At 47.1% G+C, this 20,857-nt stretch overlaps 5 non-coding genes and 1 pseudogene across 5 annotated transcripts; 5 read left to right on the forward strand and 1 right to left on the reverse strand.

Annotated features, from left to right (window-relative positions):
• The first annotated feature begins 5,679 nt into the window (after nt 1-5,679).
• TRNAE-UUC lies at nt 5,680-5,751 on the forward strand. The gene has a single exon. It is a non-coding gene; the product is annotated as a tRNA-Glu (tRNA).
• A 2,098-nt stretch (nt 5,752-7,849) lies between these two features.
• TRNAG-UCC lies at nt 7,850-7,920 on the reverse strand. The gene has a single exon. It is a non-coding gene; the product is annotated as a tRNA-Gly (tRNA).
• Nucleotides 7,921-8,097: 177 nt separating this feature from the next.
• TRNAN-GUU lies at nt 8,098-8,171 on the forward strand. Its single transcript has one exon. It is a non-coding gene; the product is annotated as a tRNA-Asn (tRNA).
• A 245-nt stretch (nt 8,172-8,416) lies between these two features.
• Nucleotides 8,417-8,489, forward strand: TRNAV-CAC. The gene has a single exon. It is a non-coding gene; the product is annotated as a tRNA-Val (tRNA).
• A 407-nt stretch (nt 8,490-8,896) lies between these two features.
• On the forward strand, nt 8,897-8,968 carry TRNAE-CUC. The gene has a single exon. It is a non-coding gene; the product is annotated as a tRNA-Glu (tRNA).
• Nucleotides 8,969-14,321: 5,353 nt separating this feature from the next.
• LOC116502473 overlaps nt 14,322-20,857 on the forward strand; it is a 31,259-nt pseudogene continuing 24,723 nt past the window's right edge.

The raw sequence follows: 20,857 nt of genomic DNA on the forward strand, positions 1-20,857 counted from the left end.
CATTTGAATGATATTTCAAATAAATAAATAAAGTCGCTCGGATTCGGACAGATTTGGACTCCAATTGCACGGTACCAGCCGAAGTACCGGGGGAAACCTTCTTCGAAATAGCAATAGCAGTAGACTTATATACCGCTTCATAGGCCTTTCAGGCCTCTCTAAGCGGTTTACAGAAAGTCAGCATATTGCCCCCAACAATCTGGGTCCTCATTTTACCCACCTCGGAAGGATGGAAGGCTGAGTCAACCCTGAGCCGGTGAGATTTGAACCGCTGACCTGCTGATCTAGCAGTAGCCTGCAGTGCTGCATTTAACCACTGCGCCACCTTGGGAAGGTCTTGAGCGAAATTTATGGAGTGAGTTTCAACTTGTCGTTCCTGAGGAAGTGGACAAGGCCATGGGAGCGGTGAGCGCCTCCACCTGTATATTGGACTCGTGTCCCTCCTGGCTGGTCTCGACCAGCAAGGAGGTGACACGTGGCTGGATCTAGACGATAGTTAACGCCTCTCTCCGGGAGGGTTCCTTTCCTCACCTCCTAAAGGATGCGGTGGTGAGACCCCTCCTGAAGAAACCTTCTCTGGATCCAGCCATTTTGAGTAACTATCGTCCAGTCTCCAACCTCCCCTTTGTTGGGAAGGTTGTTGAGAAAGTGGTGGCCTTTCAACTCCGACGGTCCTTGGATGAAACCGATTATCTGGATTCCTTTCAGTCCGGTTTCAGGCCTGGTTACAGCACGGAAACTGCTTTGGTTGCACTGATCGATGATCTCTGGCGAGCCAGGGATAGGGGTCACTCCTCTATCCTTGTGCTTCTTGACCTCTCAGTGGCCTTCGATACCATCAACCATGGTATCCTTCTGCGATGGTTGCGGGAGATGGGAGTGGGAGGCACCATCCTTTTGTGGTTCTCCTCCCTCTCGGACAGGTTGCAGTCGATGTTGGTCGGAGGGCAGAGATCGACCCCTAGGCCCCTCAATTACGGGGTGCCGCAGGGTTCGGTCCTGTCCCCCCTCCTATTTAACATCTACATGAAGCCGCTGGGTGATATACGCCGGCACGGGATTAAGTTGAGTTTATTATATTTCTATGCCGCCCTATTGCCCGGAGGGACTCAGGGTGGCTCACAACCAAGTCGGGGCTGGTGGTGGGGTACAAATAAGAAAAAAGAACACGAACAAAACAATACCACAATTTAAAACACTCAACAACCATACCATTCGAGGGGGGACAAAAACTTATTAGCCCCAGGCCTGTCGGAACAGCCAGGTTTTAAGGGCTTTGCGGAAGGCCTGGAGGGTGGTGAGGGTCTGAATCTCCACGGGGAGCTCATTCCAAAGGGCCAGAGCAGCCACAGAAAAGGCCCTCCTCCGGGTGGTCGCCAATTGGCATTGGCCAGTGGGTGGAATTTGGAGGAGGCCTAATCTGTGGAATCTAATCGGTCTATTGGAGGTAATTGGCAGTAGGCAGTCTCTCAAGTACCCAGGTCAAATACCATCAATATGTGGACGATACATAATTGTATCTGTCTGCCCTGTGCCAACTCAGTGAAGCGGTAGAAGTGATGTGCCAGTGCCTGGAGGCTGTCAGGGTCTGGATGGGAACGAACAAGCTTGCGCTCAATCCCGACAAGACCAAGTGGCTATTGATGCTCCCTCCCAAAGATGGTCCAGCTATTCCTCTCAGCCTGGGGGGTGAAATTATACGCCCCTCAGAGAGGGTGCACAATTTTGGAGTCCTCCCGGATCCACAGCTGACTCTAGAACATCATCTGTCGACTGTGACCAGGGGACCTTTGCCCAGGTTCGCCTGGTGCACCAATTGTGACCCTATCTGGACCGGGAGGCCCTTCGGATAGTTACTCACGCCCTCGTCACCTCAAGACTGGACTACTGTAACACGCTCTACATGGGGCTGCCCTTGAAGAATGTTCGAAGACTTCAGTTTGTCCAGAATGCAGCCGCGCGAGCGATTGTGGGTGCACCTCGGTACACCCACGTTACACCTATCCTCCGCGAGCTGCACTGGCTGCCCATTGGTCTCCGGACACGCTTCAAGGTGCTAGTCGTTACTTTTAAAGCCCTGCATGGTATCAGATCAGTCACCTCCCAAAGACCTATTAGATCCCACAGACTGGGCCTCCTCCAAATTCCATCTTCTGGCCAATGTCGGCTGGCGACTCCCCGCGGGAGGGCCTTCTCTGTGGCTGCTCCGACCCTCTGGAACGATCTCCCCATTGAGATCCGGACCCTTACTACCCTTCCGGCCTTCCACAAAGCAATTAAGACCTGGCTGTTCCGGCAGGCCTGGGGCTATTGAATTATCCAGCCCCATCCGAGGTTCGACTGTTGTATTTTAAATTGCTTTCTATTTATATTTTTGTACCCCCTCCCCTTATTGTTAGCTGCCCTGAGTCTTCCGGGAATAAATCAAATCAAATACCAAACCTACTTCGATATGCCCACATAAATTACCTTTCTAATCCAGATCAGAACAAGATGAATCCTAAATCATAATTGCGGTTTTGCTAAGTAGGAATTTGCAAAGATAAAGTAACAATGGAGATAATAGAAATTAACTGCCCTGTCAGCAATGTGTCCTGCCTATTAGTTAATTAATGCAATATTAATAATTACCCAATTGTTTGGTTGAACTCCATCTGAACAATATATCCATGCTGTGTCTAAGGTAGAGAAAAGTTGATCGGCATTTCTCCCTTCAGACCAGAATTGAATTGAATTGAATTGAATTTTATTATTTATATGCCGCCCTTCTCTGGGAGGACTCAGGGCGGCGAACAATTCAAAAGAGGGAAAAGGGGAATATAAAAACGAAATACAAATAATTAAAATAAGCAAGAGTCGCACAGCCATACAAGTCGAGAGGGGAGGGAACTCATCACCCCCACGCCTGCCGGCAAAGCCAGGCTTTGACGGCTTTTTGGAAGGCCTGGAGAGAGGTGAGGGTCCGAATCCCTGCGGAGAGCTCATTCCAGAGGGCCAGCGCTGCCACAGAGAAGGCCCTCCCCCGGGTAGTAGCCAGATGGCATTGGCTACTAGATGGAACCCGGAGGAGGCCAACCCTGTGAGATCTAATGGGTCTGTGGGAGGTAATTGGCAGCAGGCGGTCTCTCAAGTACCCAGATCCAATACCGTGAAGGGCTTTATAAGTTATGACTAGCACCTTGAAGCGTATCCGGAGACTGATCGGTAACCAGTGCAGCTCGCGGAGGATAGGTGTAACGTGGGTGTACCGAGGTGCACCCACAATCACTCGCCCGGCTGCGTTCTGGACGAGTTGAAGTCTCCGAATACTCTTCAAGGTCTGCCCCATGTAGAGCGCATTGCAGTAGTCCAGTCTTGAGGTCACAAGGGCGTGAGTGACTGTTGTGAGCGCCTCCCGGTCCAGGGATTTTTGGAACCCGGGGAAATAGGACAATCGTTCCAGGAATGGTGGTAGATATCTCCATATTGGAAAGTGCTGCAATTTTTACACAGGAGTTTCATGTGGATGAAAGTAACTAAATTTGAACTGAGAACATATCACAGAATCCTCACCACAAACCTTTAAAGGGTATGGAAGAACCTTCAGAGGAAGAACTCTGGAAAGGAACTATGATTTAAAAGTCCTGCAAAAGGACATGCAAATGCTTCTCCAATGAAGGTCCCAAATTCTGGTTTTCTCTGGAGTGGTCAGGACCCAGACAAAGGCTAAAATAGATTTTGTTTTTTACATTTACCCAAAACCTGAGATTAAATTAACTAAATAGTGTTAACTTGATTGTTTTTGAGTCATATATTTAATGAACTTTGGGTCGATTGCAAATTACAAGCATGAGATGTTTGGAGGGGTCTACTTGAAGGTTTTGGATTCTCATGCTAGCTTGAAACAGCCACCTAACAGGAGAACAAGTGGAGAAGTTGAGGGGAAACTAATTTGCTCAAAGACCTAAATTTACAGCAGGAGATAAAGAGCCCCAAGTCTCAGATCCGACCTTGGTACCCTCAATGACACCGTCCTCATATCTGATGCCAGGGTTCTCTTTGACTTTCATAGCTTCCGTTCCAGGGGTGTCAAACTCAATTTCATTGAGGGCCACAGCAGGGTTGTGTTTGACCTGGGCTGGGGTGGTGGTGGAGTGGACATGGCAAAGGTGGGCATGTACAGCTCAAAGCCACACATGTGAGGGACGTCTGTGGCGGCCCAAGCTCCCTGCCAATGAAAACAGCCTCCCAAGCTCTGTTTTTGGCTGCGACTGCCTCCTGCAATCCTCTACCAGCCAAAATGGAGCTTGAGCTCTGTTTTCTTTGGCAGAGGCACCGTATGCCAGTCCGCTGTTTCTTTTTTCTTTTTTTTTATGTTTCTTTTTCCCCCCCGTTTTTTTGTTTTGTTACATAGACAACACATAGACACAACAATGGAAAAACAAAAACAAAAAAGAAAGAAAACACAAAAAAGAAAAGAAAACCATCATCACATACAGCATGTCGTTTGGTTACAAGTGTTTTAACATTTATCATTCTTATACATTTATTATTTCATTTAATAGGTGGTAATTTAGTATCATTTCTTATTCCCTTACCTGTGCTAATCTATCCTAACTATATTTCCCCCCCCACACACACACTTTGTATCTCTCTGTTATATATATATTTAATACACACAACAATAATAATAAAAAAGACACACAAAACCAAAGCAGAAACAGATCTTTTCTCTGCATTGCAGCCATTCGAAGCTCCAAGCAAGTACAGGAAATAGCCGGCTTCTAATCCAATCTGGAAAAGGAGGCCCCAGAATTCCCTCATTCCGAGAGAGCTTCCAAGCTGATACATTTTTGGGTGAGGGTGGGGCTTTCCTCGTCCCATGCTTGATGTGGTGGTGATGAGGGCTCTTCCAACTTGATGGGAGACTCTGGGCATCAAGTTGGCCATTTTCCTCTGGGATGTTGGAGAAAGTGTATAAGCCTCTCTGTCAGGGTTCCAAGTAACTCCCCAACAAAAGAAGACACCAAGGCCTGAAGTTCCTCAAAGTTCCATTTTATCAGAGATGACATATTGGCACATCTGGGAAATCCCAAATCTGAAACATTCCAGGCTTTCCCCACCCAAATGAAAGTTCAAGTCCCTGCCCAGCACCCATGTGTCCCAATCAGTCACTGTCCTAACTGGAGATGCCTCCTAGTCCTGCTACTTGAGGTGCAGGGCAAGATGTCCTTGGCTCTCTGATATATATTTTGACTATATATCTCTCCAATGTGCCATATAATTCCCCCCTTCCATTTCCCCATAGCATTCAGTGTGGCAGGCCTGAAGGCTCAGTGCAAAAGGTGGCTTCCAGGCCTGGCACTCTCGTCCTCTAGGCCACCAGGGAGATGCCATGTGCAGCAAGTCAGCTGGAAGGTAGCAGGCCTAACAACCTTGACATTGATGGGTGCTGTGAGAAGGTTTTGAGGAAGCGTCTCCACCCCTCCTGGCGCCTCTGCCTGAAAACCTGGGTGGGTGGGGCAGGGGGTCTCTCTGCAGGCCACCAACAGTTGGGGGGTTTCCAAGCAGGGAGAAAGTGAAGGTCTCAAAGGAAGGGAGACTCCTGCTTTCTTCCCAACCTTCAAGCTTGCAGAACCCGAGGCTGGAGCTGATGCCCCACCCAAGAAGAAGCTGGAGAGACAAGAGCCACCTTGTCCTTCCCTGGTGGTCTAGTGGTCAGGATTCAGCGCTTTCACCGCTGCGGCCCGGGTTCGATTCCCGGCCAGGGAAAGCTTTTGCTTCCAAACCATCCAACTTCCTTCAGGTGGAATTTTCAGGGAGGCTCATTTTCATGGCAGGATAGGCTGAATTGGCCAGGAAATTCCCCTGGCTTCCCTTTCTCTTGCCTCCCTATCCCTCTCCACCCTCCGGTCCTCTGGTAGGATTGACAAGGTCTCCATGCAACCAGCCTCCCTTGGACCTTCAGAAAAGGCAGATGATGACTGCAGGGATTCCCAAAGCTGCTTTTTTTCAGGAGGCAACTGGACTTCCTTGTTTTCCTCTGAAGACGTTTCGCTTCTCCTTCAAGAAGCTTCTTCAGCTCTGATTGGATGGTGGGGAATGGAAGGATTAAAATTCCTTGCTGACATTCCATTCCCCGCCATTCAGTCAGAGTTGAAGAAGCTTCTTGGAGGAAAAGCAAAAAGTCTTCAGAGAAAAACAAGGAAGTCCAGTTGCCTCCTGAAAAAGCAGCTTTGGGATAACCATGACCTGGATGATTGAGAGTCACCATAGACAACTGCAGAAATTGCAAGAGACTCGGAGGGTAAAAATCTGCCTATGATCCACTGGGTGGGGGGGACAGGTGGGTGTCAGCACTTTAAGTAGGTTGAGGTGGAATGGTATTGTTGTGGCCCAGCAGGAGCCGTTGGAGCTGCCACCAGATTCTGACAGCGAGGGGCCCTATGAGTCGGCTTTGGAGGATGTGGAGGACCCTGGACAGGGTTCCGACTCTGAGCAGGGCGCAGAGAGACTGGTTGGCCACCAGGAGGCGCCTGAGCCTTGGACCAGTGTGGAGGAGACAAGGGAGAGTGATCCAGAAGCCAGCAGCGAGTTGTTCCTGGATGCCCAGAATCGAAGAGCTGATAGGCATCAGGAACAGTTGCACAAGTACAGGAGGTAATTGCACTCAGCTGGTGGTCATTAGGCTCCTCTCCAGACTATAAAAAGGCTGCTTGTGCACACGCCCCTCTTGCAGAAGTCAATTAATGTCGGAGAACAATATGGTGAGCTTGGCAGGCTGGATTGCTGCCAAGCCTTATCTGTGCTGGATTGCTGCCCAAGCTTGTCTGTGCCGGTTTGCTGCCAAGGACCTGTCTGTCTGTTAATTAAATGCCGTAACTTATCTTTGGCTTGGAGTGTGTGTTGGTGTGGGACAAAGGGGGTCAGAACAGGTATTGCTGAGCCACACAAAGAGTCATGGGGTTTGGCTGTTGAAAAGCTGCAGGTATCCTACCCTTTGTGGTGATGATGTTACCCATTCAGTCAAATCAGACACTTAGCAATTCTATGGGCCACGTCTCTCCACATATTCCAATCTTGTACTTCTTTGAGATTTTCTATGCTGTGGCTAGTGTCAGTTCAAAGTTAGAATAGAATAACAGAGTTGGAAGGGACCTTGTAGAGGTCAACGTCCAACCCCCACTCAAGCAGAAGACCCTACACCATTTCTAACAGATGGCAGTCCAGCCTCTTCTTGAAAGCCTCCAGTGATGGAGCACCCACAATTCTGAAGGCAACTTCTGTTCCATTGGTTGATTGTTCCCACTGTCGGAAAATTTCTCCTTGTTTTTAGGTTGAAACTCTCCTCAATCAGTCTCCAACAATTATTCCTTGTCTGGCCTTCAGGTGCTTTGAAAATTAGGTTGACAACTCAGCTTTGATGGTGTCCAGCCACAGAGTTCTTCGATGGCCTGGTTTCCTTTTGCCAGTAACTCTTCCAAACGTAACAACTTTGTCCGGTGAATTCTCCTTCAAGACATGGCCAAAGTGGATGAGTCACAGTTTCATGATTTGGGCTTTTAGTGACATGTCTGATGTGATGCACTCCAACCTTCCCTTTGTATGATGGCTGGGTGGCAAAAGGGCTGAACTGTGACTGCCCTATGCTCCCTATGCCTGAATTCGAATCGCACCCCCACTGCCAAGAATGGGGATCTCAGGAAATTATTTCTACATTTGTCATTCCTGCTGAAAATGCAACATGAGGTCCATGGCAGCCACCACGAATGTGGCTCTTTTTCTCTCAATGAAAACAGAATCCGGGATCAAAACTTCATGTGGTGATGCTGCCTGTACATCCTAGAAGAGCAAAAGGAAGAAGGAGACATGCGCCAGCCGGGACTCGAACCCGGGTCTCAAGGTTGGAAACCCTGCATGATGCCCCTACACCACTGGCACAGCTGTTGAGAGTCTGTCTTGAGAGAAGCAATATTTACATCCAGGGTTTCTCTTTTCCCATCTGATGGCGGGAGAGAGGAACACGCTGCGTCTCGTGACCAAGGTATCTTACTGCTCTCTAGCCAGCCCAGCTATGGATGCTCAAGTGGAGAGAGACGAGAGGGAGGCCTGTGCCAGGTCTCTGTGGCGCAATGGGTTAGCGCGTCTGGCTGTTAACCAGAAGGATGGTGGTTCGAGCCCACCCAGGGATGGCCTGTTTGATGAATTGACCAATAATCGATGGGAGGTGACAGAATGTTTATCTATTGGGTTCTTTATCTTAGAACTGCAGAGGCTACCTTCTCTATTATTTTCTGACAGATTTTAATATTTAGCCATCTGCTTCATGAGCTCTGTGCTCTGGAGGGGTATAACAATCCTTTAACCTATCCTATTGTGGAAATAACAGTCTGGAATAAAGATATGGGCATACCAGTTGAACACACCCATACCTCTGGTTTCTGTAGTGTAGTGGTTATCACGTTTGCCTCACACGCAAAAGGTCCCTGGTTCGAAACCAGGCAGAAACACATCTTTTGCTCAGCACCACAGCCATTCCGAGATCCAAATAAATGTGGGAAATACCACACACACACAAACATATACAAAGAACCAGAAGCACCCATTTTCTTTTCTCCCTTATCCAAAAGGAAATAAGGAAGCAGAGGATGCTTTTAAGCCATTGACCAAAGAAGATTAATTGTCCTGAGCAAAAAACAAGAGAATAAAGGCCTTAACAGTTTTATGGCTTCACATTCTGCAGAGGTAAAGAAAAGGAGAGAGGACGCCAAAGCCTCCATCTCTGTGGCAGGAGATGCTTCCGTTGCATCAATCCAGCCCTTACAGCGTGACACTCCCTTGACTGGGATCCTTTCCTGCTGTCGGAGTTGATATCCCTTCCAAGGAGAAGCTGGAGGAATGACAGCCACTTTGTCCTTCCCTGGTGGTCTAGTGGTCAGGATTTGGCGCTCTCACCGCCACGGCCCGGGTTCGATTCCCGGCCAGGGAAAGCTTTTGCTTCCAGCCTATCCATCATTCTGCAGCTGGAATTTTCAGAAGGTTCATTTTCACAGGAAAGTAAGCTGAACTGGCCAGACAATTGTCCTGACTTTCCTCCTCCCCCTTTCCCTCCCCCTCTTTTCTCCCATCCTATCTCATCCCAGCCTCTGGTCATCCTATCAGGCTTGAGATTTAGATTGAGATTTATTAGATTTATATGCCGCCCATCTCCCAAGGACTCAGGGCGGCGTACAACAATTAAAAGAAACAGATAATATAAAAGTTTTAAAAAAAAGGAATATCCCAAACCCAATTAAAATTGACAATACATTTTTTTAAAAATCGAATTAAAATTAACAGTGATCAATACTATTTTCTTTTGTTCAGGCCAGGCTGGCTTGCTGGAAAAGCCAACTTTTTAGGGCGCGTCGGAAGGACCGGAGGTCGGGGATTATAAGAAGCTCCGGGGGCAGCTCATTGCAGAGGGAAGGCGCTCCCACAGAGAAGGCTCTCCCCTGGGGGTCGCTAGCTGACACTGTCTGGCCGACGGCACCCTGAAAAGGCCAACTCTGTGGGATCGCACTGGACGATGGGAGGCTACCGGTGGCAGTAGGTGGTCTTGCAGGTACCCTGGGCCTAAGCCATGGAGCGCTTTAAAGGTCATAATTAGTACCTTGAATCGCACCCGGAAGACAACCGGCAACCAGTGCAGGCCGCCTAAAAAGGGTGTAACATGGGAGCACCTAGGTGCCCCCATGATAACCCGCGCAGCCGCATTCTGGACCAGTTGAAGCTTCCGGGTGCTCTTCAAGGGCAGCCCCGTGTTACAGTAGTCCAGGCGAGAAAGGACAAGGGCATGAGTGACTGTGCACAGAGCATCCCGATCCAGGAAGGGGCGCAACTGACGTACCAGGCGAACCTGGTAAAAGGCCCCCCTGGTCACAGCCATCAGGTGTTCTTCTAAACTAAGCCACGTATCCAAGAGGACGCCCAGATTGCGGGCCCTTTCTGAGGGGGCTAAAATTTCTCCCTCTATCATCAAAGATGGAACAAGATGCACAAATCGGGATGACGGAAACCACAGCCACTCTGTCTTGGAGGGATTGAGCTTGAGCCTGTTCCTCCCCATCCAGATCCGCACAGCCTCCAGGCATCGGGACATCACGTCGAGGGCATCGTTTGGGTGGTCTGGGGTAGAGATGAAAAGTTGGGTATCATCAGCATATTGATGATACCGTATCTCAAAACCACGGATGATCTCACCCAGTGGTTTCATATATATGTTGAACAGGAGGGGTGAGAGAACCGACCCCTGGGGCACCCCACAAGTGACGCACCTTGGGGTCGATCCTTGCCCTCCAGTCAACACAAACTGTGACCAATCCGACAAATAGGAGGAGAACCACTGTAAAACGGTGCCCCCCACTCCCAACCCCCTGAGTCGTCACAGTAGGATACCATGGTCGATGGTATTGAAAGCCGCTGAGAGATCTAATAGGACCAGGACAGAGGAGCAGCCCCTGTCCCGGGCCCACCAGAGATCATCAACCAACGCGACCAATGCCGTCTCCGTGCTGTATCCAGGCCTGAAACCCGACTGAAACGGATGCAGGTAGGCAGCTTCATCCAGGGACTGGGGAAGCTGACGTGCTACCGCACTCTCAACAACCTTTGCTACAAACAAAGGTTGGAGACCGGCCGATAGTTGGCTAAAGAAGCTGGGTCCAGGGAAGGCTTCTTAAGGAGGGGCCTCACCACCACCTCCTTCAAGGTGGTGGGAAAGAACTCCTCTCTCAATGAAGCATTGGTAATCGCCTGGAGCCAGCCTCGTGTCACCTCCCGGGCAGCTGAGACTAACCAGGAGGGACACGGGTCCAGCACACAAGTGGCAGCACTGAGTCTCCCCATAATCCTGTCCATGTCCTCAGGGGTCACAGGATCAAACTCATCCCAGATGGTCTCCACAAGATTCATCCCCGTCGACTTGCCCGAATGTACCCAGTCAGAGTCTAAGCCTGTCCGGATCTGAGCGATTTTATCCTGCAGATACTGAACAAATTCTTCAGCCCTACCCTGCAAGGGGTCTTTCCCAGCTCCTTGGTTAAGTAAGGAGCGGGTCACCCTAAACAGGGTGGCTGGGCAGTTATCTGCGGACGCGATAAGAGCGGAAAAATGTTGCCGTTTTGCCGCTTTTATTGCCACTAAGTAGGATTTAATATGAATTCTTACTAGTGTTCGATCAGATTCGGACCGGCGGGTCCTCCAACCACTCTCTAGACATCTTTTCCGGCATTTCATCTCCTGGAGCTCCTTGGTAAACCAGGGGGCTACCTGGGATCGACACCGGGTCAGAGGCCGCAAAGGCACAACACGATCCAAAGCCCCTGTGGCCGCCCTATTCCAGGTTTCCAGTAGGGCTTCGGTTGAGTTGTGAGCAAGGGATTCAGGAAAAGTCCCAAGCTCCATCAGGAACCTTTCAGGGTCCATCAGGTGCCTGGGGCGGAACCATCTAGTCGGTTCCGCCTCCCTGCGGTGAGGGGTAGTAGTATGGAAGTCAAGCCTGATGAGGAAATGATCCGACCATGACAAGGGTTGGATAGAAATATCCCCTAAATCTAGATCATTCATCCACTGCCCAGAGACAAAAATCAGGTCGAGCATGCGTCCCCCATTATGGGTGGGTCTTGAATTAACTGAGTTAGGTCCATAGCCATCATAGAAGCCATGAACTCCTGAGCTGACTCAGATGTCTTGCCAAGGCAGCAGCTGTTCCTCTTCCTGCCTTCTTTCTCAGATCCAGACCATTAAGATCCAGAGATCCTGTTACGGTCTCCTCCAGTTCTCCTTCTGCATCTCTAGGGACTGCAATCTGCAGCCACGAAGTGGAGAGATGAAGACGGTGAAAGTCTGCAGTCTCCCTTCCCTCTTCCCATCCAAGGAGGTTTGCATCTTGCAAGTATCCCAGGACATGAGCTCTGTACATTCTTGTACATTCCTTGAAGGTGGACATATCTTCATACAATTGGTTATCTAATTACTCATTATGACCTCTTCAATCAGGTTCCTTTCACTTTTTATCTTTGCCTGTAACCTAATGGTTTCTATTGGGTATCTTTTGTAAAAGATAACACGGGATTGAACCAGTCAACTCTTTGATAAAATGACTAAATTACCACATCAGTAATGGGGTATAGAAGACTTTGAGTTTGTAAGATGACAGTTGACAAAAGTTGACCACAGCCTATTTTTTTTGTAAGATAGATAAATGTGGGATAGATAACACCACCACCAAATGGATTTGTCACCAGCTGACCAACTGCACTCAATGAGCGCAGTCCTCAATGCAACAAACAGTACATCTTGTGGAGGGAAGCATGCAGCGAGATACCTCAAGCTTCTTTCTCAGGCCCAGTCATCTTCATAAACAAATTTTGAATGAGGGGATAGCAGGAGAACTCATCAAATTTGCAGAACAAGCCAACATTTTAGATTAGAAGATAGGCTCAAGATTCAGAAGGATCTTGACAGGCTTAAACATAGGTTTCTGTTGTGGCCCGGCAGGAGTTGTTAGAGCTGTCGCCAGACTCCGACCGCAAGGGGGCTGATGAGTCGGGCTTGGAGGAGGTGGACAGGGTGTCGACGCCGAGCAGGGCGAGGAGAGACTGGTTGGCCACCAGGTGGCGGCAGAGCATTGGATCAAAGGGAATGTTCCTAAAAGTATTCGGGAGTTATATCAAGAGGCAAGCAGGCTTAGGTCTACTCAGCGTAAAGGACAAAGGAGGAAAAATACAGGAGTTGATTGTGAGCAGCTGTTGCTCATTGGGATCCTCGCCTGAGGATAAAGAGACTGCTGGTGCCACGCCCTGGTTGCAGAAGTCAACATTATTGTTCACGTTCAGGAATTAACAGAAACCAACTTGCAGAAGTAGGAAGCCTGCTTGCATTGCCTAGGTTTGTGAGACTTACTGCCAAAGTGCTTATCTGTGTTTATTTTGGGCTCTCAGCCAGCAAGAGCTGGGGCTGCCTACTAAGATGTCCCTCCCTCTTCCCAGATATTGGTAGGTTCCTAAGAATTTCTTATGTGGGTTTTTGTGGCTGCTCAGTTGGTCAAGCTGTAATTCTGGAAGTTTCACTTGTTTTCCATTTCACATATGTAAGATAGAAGTCTTTCCTGATTCCTCCGGAGACTGAAGGACCTTGTGAGGGAAGAGGATTGAATGGCCTTGGCAGCTTTGAAGACCAGAGAGAAGATGGAGGGACAGTGGCAAGCACATGCAGACGTTGGGAAAGGCCCTCCAGTTACTCAGCCTGGGAGCTGTGGGAAGAATGGGGCAAGTCTTGGGCAGAAGAGCCAAGAAACAACAGCCAGGAGTTCAGAGGTTCAATGCTGTGACTTCAGAAAAGTGGAGTTCCAGGAGGGGAAGAGTCCCCGAGATGTTTGCTCTCAACTTCACCGCCTTTGCTGTCAGTGGCTGCAGCCGGAAAAACACAGCAAGGCTCAGATGCTGGACCTGGTGCTCCTGGAGCAGTTCCTGGCTGTCCTTCCCCCAGAGATGGAGCAATGGGTGCGGGAGTGTGGAGCGGAGAGCAGCTCCCAGGCGGTGGCCCTGGCCGAGGGTTTCTTGCTGACTCAGGAGGAGGAAAAGATGCAAGAGGAGTTGCAGGTGAGAGAATGTAATCGTGGCAGCTCTAAAACGGAATTCTCTAAATTGTCTCTCTGGCAGTTTTGGGGGATTATGAGCTCCTAAGCCAGTTGTTCCCTTCTTCTTCTTCTTCCAGACGATATATTTGGGGCAATTCTTACATTCTCAGTTTCCTGCTTCAGCGATAGACATTGGGGTCTGCTAGGTTGAGGGTGCAGTATGAGAATTCATTTTTATTTCTTTGCTCTTCCCTTCTTCCTCATGTCGCATTGTGTCCAGAAATCCTTGGAAGCGGTGACTGAGTACGCCAAGGAAAAGAAATATTCATCCAAAACTTCTCAAGAGCTGCTGTTCCGGGAGAGCTTCCGGAAAAATCAAAGTCAGGACCGGACATCAGGTAACGGAAGCTCTTTCCGTGTGGTGTCAGATTTCAACATTCAGCTTCTTCCTTGCTCCTCTTGATTAGAATCCTCTCTTTAATGAATCTGCTTCCACCGTTTTTCTCCCCCACACAGAGAGTAGAAAGCAGTCCTTGGTCTTTTTGGAATCCCCTCGTCTTTGTGGTGGAACTGAAAGAGTAGCTGAACCTGGGCTTCAGGTAAGGAGGAGAAACACCAGAAAAGATTCATGAAAACTGGATGGGTTTCATTTTGTGCTGGAGTTCAGGGTACAGCAGGGGGTCCCCAGCTCCCGTTGCGTGGAACAACTCCGGTGTGCACCATGCCAGAAATCGGGCCACTCAAACAAGCGAGGCTCCATTCACAGGATGAAGGCAACAATGAAACACCTCAACCCCCTCTGGTCTGCGGAAAAACCTCTCCACGGAACCAGTCCTTGGTACCCAAAACATTGGTGGGCCGTTGGTGTATAGTATTGCTGTTTCTAAACAGCACACATTTGGATCAGGTCATTAAAATTTCACACTCGATTTAACATACCTGTTCCTTCTGATAAGCTTTCTCCACCCTCCTTCTTCAGGCTTAGATTTCCCTGACCAGATGTTGTCTCAACCGGAAATCTTCCTTCTCTCTCCCAGGGCCATTGTCATCTACCATTGCAACTTCTCCCAACACTTCCATGAAGGTGTGAAATGGGGGCAGAGTTGCTCCCTCACTGGATAAAGTAAGCCATTGGCAAAAATTTCAGGGCGGGTTTCACCAGTATTTTGCTCTGCCCAACCTACACAGAATTGGAGCCACTGATAAGTAGTAGGTTTAAGACCTAACCACCATTTTTAACCCAGAAGACTTTTTTTAGTTCCCTTCACTGAAAGGTATCCCAGGTCCTGCAGCAAACTTCAGTTGTGCCGTTAGCCAAAAGCTGTGAGATTTTGAATTGTGCACAAGATGTCCATTGTACCCGTTGCATCTCTCGCCTTGAATTGGAGGAAGAAAACTGCCAAATTATGCTTGGGATCATCTGTTAATAGGGAAACTTGTTTCCTTTTTCAGGATTTTGTGTCTTTGGATGACGTGGCCGTGTATTTCTCCGAGGAGGAGTGGTCTCAACTGGATGCTGACCAAAAAGCTCTCCATGGGGAAGTCATGCTGGAGAATTCCAGGAATCTGGCTTCTCTGGGTAAGAATCCCCATCTCTGCTCAGAAATATAGAAATAGAAAAGTCACGGGGTCAGATGTTATATAAAAAAATAGATTAAGTGAAATAAGGGAGTAGATGCAACCAGCTGTTTATGTATGTGTGTATGTGTATAGGTATGTATGCACATACGCGCACACATGTGTGTGGGTACACATGTATGTATGTATGTATGTGTATATATGCACACACACGTATATATATATTAAGGGTATGGCTAGCTGATGAGAGCTAAATAGCTTGAAACAGATCTATACTAGTCTCCCTTTATTTATTTATCAACACAAATGCAAGACAAATGTAACAAGGCAACATAAAAAAAGGCTTTCTGCCTGGATGGCTCCCAGAGTGAGCCGATAGACAGAAAAGGGAAGCAGTATGGTCCCTCCCATATTTGGGCATATTAGGCGTTGATCGTGTTGAAAGATTAAAACAAAATGGTGGCTGTATTTGGGCGGCTACTGGATGGCCCAGAAACAGACTGCCTTTTTTTTTTTTTTTTTTTTTTTTTTTTTGCTGTCCTAACAAGTTCCGCACCATGTTGAAGCTTTCGGCTGCATTCAGAAGCTTCTGCAAAACTCTGCCAAATTCTCTAAGCCAGCAAAATGAAGCAATTTCCCTGGCGGCTGCCATTTTGTCCCACCTACCAGTGAGTGGCGACCTCTCTCCCTATCCAAACTTGACAGAATCCTTCAGTGCTTGGGTCTGCTCCTCACAGGCCCATTCCACCGCACGTTTGTTTTCTGAAGCTCACACAAACTGCTTCATTCTGCTGCCTTAGAGAGGTCACCACAGAGCTGCAGACGCTTCTGAATACTGAAGAAACCATTGTGCAGAGCTTCTTAAATCAGCAAAACAAAGCAGTTTGTCCCTGGGCTGGTTGGTGGTAACCAGAGCATTGCCACCATTTTGTTGCTGGGACAAAATGGCTGCCATATTTGGAACCGTGTCGTGGGGCTGCACTAAGAAGGAAGTCATTCCAGTGCTCTGGAAGGCCTCAGAGTTTGGCCTGGTGGGGTGTGAACCAGGCCAAAACTCTGGGAGGACCCGGTGGAAGGAGGAGAAGCCTTGTTGGGACCCAAGGCATGAGGAGTGGAGCATGGAGTGGCTTGGGGGTAGGGGAGGCCTTAGGAGGACAAGGGCAAGTGAGCCAGGGCCTGAAGTAGACCACCAACATCCTTCCCCACCCAGGAGGCTCTCCAGGTGCTCCACTTAACAACTAGAACATTGGTTTTATGTTTAATCAGGGAGAACAGGAATGGGGAGGGTCATGAAGTGACATCTTTCACCTAAAGACTGTGCAACCTGCAACAGTAATGGGTGGATCCCACTATGGTTGTATCTTGAGGACTGCCTGTAAATAAAGCAGCAGACATGCCTAATACTCCATCCATCTCCTATTTTTTCTCTGTAATAATAACAGCCTTGTGACTTGGGCGAGCTGAGAGAGACTGGCCCAAAGTCACCCAAGTGGCATTCATGCTTAAGGAGAAGCTAGTCCTCAAGGCGTCTGGTCTCTAGTGTGGTGCCTTGACCAGTAGACCAAACTGCCTCTAGGCAACAAAGAAATTTATTGAAAGAAAAATTGGAACACTGCACAGATTTGGATGTGCCCTGAAATGGGCTCACTTGGACCCTGAGTTTGGCATCATCCCAAATTGGAAGTGGGGGGCTATTGCCATCCAGAAGGTCCTGTTGGTTTTCAAAGACACTGCTCTGCAGACAAGTGGAAACGAGACTTTCATTGAAATTGGGGAGCTGGTGGGTAAGTTGCTGCCCCTGCCTGATGATATAGTATCCAAAGCATTTCAGGAGTTCATGTCGCAATGTCATCAATACACTGGTGGTCAAAGATTAGATCAGGGTTTTATCTTAGGTTCATTGTGACATGATCCGTTCCTGATGTATGGACCTGATAGGAGCCCACTTGGAAATGCATATTTGGTAAAACACTAGTTCAGATCTTCATATCAGTCAACAAAGCAGACAAAAATATAGTGATCAGGTAAATTTTATCAGAAAAAAGTTTGATCTTTAATTATTGCCATAGTTTTCCGACAATTTTCATTTTGCTTTTTCAAGGATATAATGGGCAAGAGAGTAAGAATTGCAAGGAGGAACGCCAAGCAATCCACTTGAAAGACAGAAAATGGAAATTTGCAGATCAGACGCAACCGAAGAGTGATGAAACAAAGCAATTAGAAAATGGAATTAAAAAAGGCTTTTCTTGGGTTAGTCGGCTTCCTAACCATACAATCATTGATATGGGAGAAAGAATAGATCAAAGCATGGAGTGTGGAAAGAACTTTAATACATCGGATCATTTGATTTTCCGTAACAAAACACATTCAGAAGAGAAACCAAATACCTGCAAGGAGTGTGGAAAGACCTTCTGTGATAATGACTCTCTTAGAAGACATGAAAGGGATCACAAAGGAAAAAGACCTTATAAATGCATGGATTGTGGAAAGACCTTTACTCATAGGACTACTCTTAATTCCCACAAGAAGATCCACACAGGAGAGAAGCCATATCAATGCATGGAATGTGGAAAGATATTTACTCGTAGGGATAATCTTAATTCCCACAAGAAGATCCACACAGGAGAGAAGCCATATCAGTGCATGGAGTGTGGAAAGAGCTTTACTCGTAGAAATACACTTAATTCCCACAAGAGGATCCACACAGGAGAAAAGCCATATCAATGCATGGAGTGTGGGAAGAGCTTTACTCGTAGGGATAATCTTAATTCCCACAAGAAGATCCACACAGGAGAGAAGCCATATCAGTGCATGGAGTGTGGAAAGAGCTTTACTCGTAGGAATATACTTAATTCTCACAAGAAGATGCACACAGGAGAGTAGCCATATGAATGCATGGAGTGTGGAAAGAACTTTACTTGTAGTACTATTAATTCCCACAAGAGGATCCACACAGGAGAAGTTGTAGCTCTCATTTAACATAAAAGGTTCCACAAAGAGAAGCAGCCCTATCAATGCAGGGAGTGCAGGAACAGCTTCAATACAAATAGTTGTCTAAAATCTCATGCAAGGGTCCCTTTGAATAATATTTCAAATAAATACCAAACCTACTTCGATATGCCCACATAAATTATCTTTCTAATCCACATCAGAACAAGATGAATCCTAAATCATAATTGTGGTTTTGCTAAGTAGGAGGTTGCAAAGATAAAGTAACAATGGAGATAATAGAAATTAACTGCCCTGTTAGCAATGTGTCCTGCCTATTAGTTAATTAATGCAACATTAATAATTACCCAATTGTTTGGTGGAACTCCATCTGAACAATATATCCATGCTGTGTCTCAGGTAGAGAAAAGTTGATCGGCATTTCTCCCTTCAGACCAGAAGTGTATAACCCTCCATCCCTTTCTAGAGTTCAAGTTGTTCTTCCTTTCCTTAATCTTGTTACAATCTACGTTTCCACCCTTGCTTCTTATTATGAAACCCAACGACAGCAATAATTGGGGAAGAAATTTTACTGATTCTGAATTGGAAGAAGCAGTTCAGCGGCTGACTCCTATCTTGTGATTTTTCTTTCTTTCTTCCCTTGTTTTGCTTTATGTAAGAGTGAAAAAAAGAACTTAAAGCATGTTGAGGTCACAGTCAAGCATCAGCCGAGGAAAGGGATTTTTGGAACCCGGGGAAATAGGACAATCGTTCCAGGAATGGTGGTAGATATCTCCATATTGGAAAGTGCTGCAATATTTACACAGGAGTTTCTATTTCATGGGGATGAAAGTAACTAAATTTGAACTGAGAACATATCACAGAATCCTCACCACAAACCTTTAAAGGGTATGGAAGAAACTTCAGAGGAAGAACTCTGGAAAGGAACTATGATTTAAAAGTCCTACAAAAGGACATGCAAATGCTTCTCCAGCAAAAGTCCCAAATTCTGGTTTTCTCTGGAGTGGTCAGGACCCAGACAAAGGCTAAAATAGATTTTGATTTTTACATTTACCCAAAACCTGAGATTAAATTAACTAAATAGTGTTAACTTGATTGTTTTTGAGTCATATATTTAATGAACTTTGGGTCGATTGCAAATTACAAGCATGAGAGGTTTGGAGGGGTCTACTTGAGGGTTTGGGATTCTCATGCTAGCTTGAAACAGCCACCTAACAGGAGAACAAGTGGAGAAGTTGAGAGCAAACTAATTTGCTCAAAGACCTAAATTTACAGCAGGAGATAAAGAGCCCCAAGTCTCAGATCCGGCCTTGGTACCCTCAATGACACCGTCCTCATATCTGATGCCAGGGTTCTCTTTGACTTTCATAGCTTCCGTTCCAGGGGTGTCAAACTCAATTTCATTGAGGGCCACAGCAGGGTTGTGTTTTACCTGGGCTGGGGTGGTGGTGGAGTGGACATGGCAAGGGTGGGCATGTACAGCTCAAAGCCACACGTTTGAGGGACGTCTGTGGCGGCCCAAGCTCCCTGCCAATGAAAACGGGCTCCCAAGCGCTGTTTTTGGCTGCGACTGCCTCCTGCAATCCTCTACCAGCCAAAATGGAGGTTGAGCTCTGTTTTCTTTGGCAGAGGCACCGTATGCCAGTCCGCTGTTTCTTTTTTTTTTTTTTGATGTTTCTTTTTTCCCCCCGTTTTTTTGTTTTGTTACATAGACAACAAATACACACAACAATGGAAAAACAAAAACAAAAACAAAAAAGAAAGAAAAAAAACACAAAAAAGAAAAGAAAACCCATCATCACATACAGCATGTCGTTTGGTTACAACTGTTTTAACATTTATCATTCTTATACATTTATTATTTCATTTAATAGGTGGTAATTTAGTATCATTTCTTATTCCCTTACCTGTGCTAATCTATCCTAACTATATTTCCCCCCCCACACACACTTTGTATCTCTCTGTTATATATATATTTAATACACACAACAATAATAATAATAAAGACACACAAAAAAAGAAAAGAAAACCCATCATCACATACAGCATGTCGTTTGGCTACAGGTGTTTTAACATCTATATTCTCGAATAATATTTACCATCTCAGACCTTTCATCCGCTGTTTCCAGGGCGGCATCGTGGGCCAGATTTAAGTATCCCGTTGCCTGGATCTGGGCCCCCGGCCTTGAGTTTGACACCATTTTCCATTTGAAGTCATGGCCCTTTTTCTCCCACTGGGATGAAAACATTGTCTGGCAGATCCCAGAAAGGTCAAAGGTGAAAGAAGGTACACATAAGCCGGAACTCGAACCCAGGTTGCAAGATTGGGAACCATGTCTGATGACCCCTATATCCATGGCCCAGTTATTTGAGATTCTGTCTTAAATTCTACTCCTTCATTCTTTTCCCTGCCTCCGAGATCTGGATGGACACAAAACACTAAGGAATAATGTGCCTTTAGACCATCTGTTGCTGCAGGAACCAGGCTGGGAGGGAGGGCAAAATATATGGGTAGGGTGGTTGGAAGCGATCCATATCTATGGTGCAGTGGTTATCAGACTTCGCTAATGGGCAAAAGTTCCCTGGTTTGAAACCGAGGCAAAAAAACAGATCTTTTCTCTGCATTGCAGCCGTTCCAAGCTCCAAGCAAGTACAGGAAATAGCCGGCTTCTAATCCAATCTGGAAAAGGAGGCCCCAGAATTCCCTCATTCCGAGAGAGCTTCCAAGCT

Source organism: Thamnophis elegans, chromosome 2 (genome assembly GCF_009769535.1).
Source record: "Thamnophis elegans isolate rThaEle1 chromosome 2, rThaEle1.pri, whole genome shotgun sequence".
Classification (NCBI taxonomy): Eukaryota; Metazoa; Chordata; class Lepidosauria; order Squamata; family Colubridae; genus Thamnophis; species Thamnophis elegans.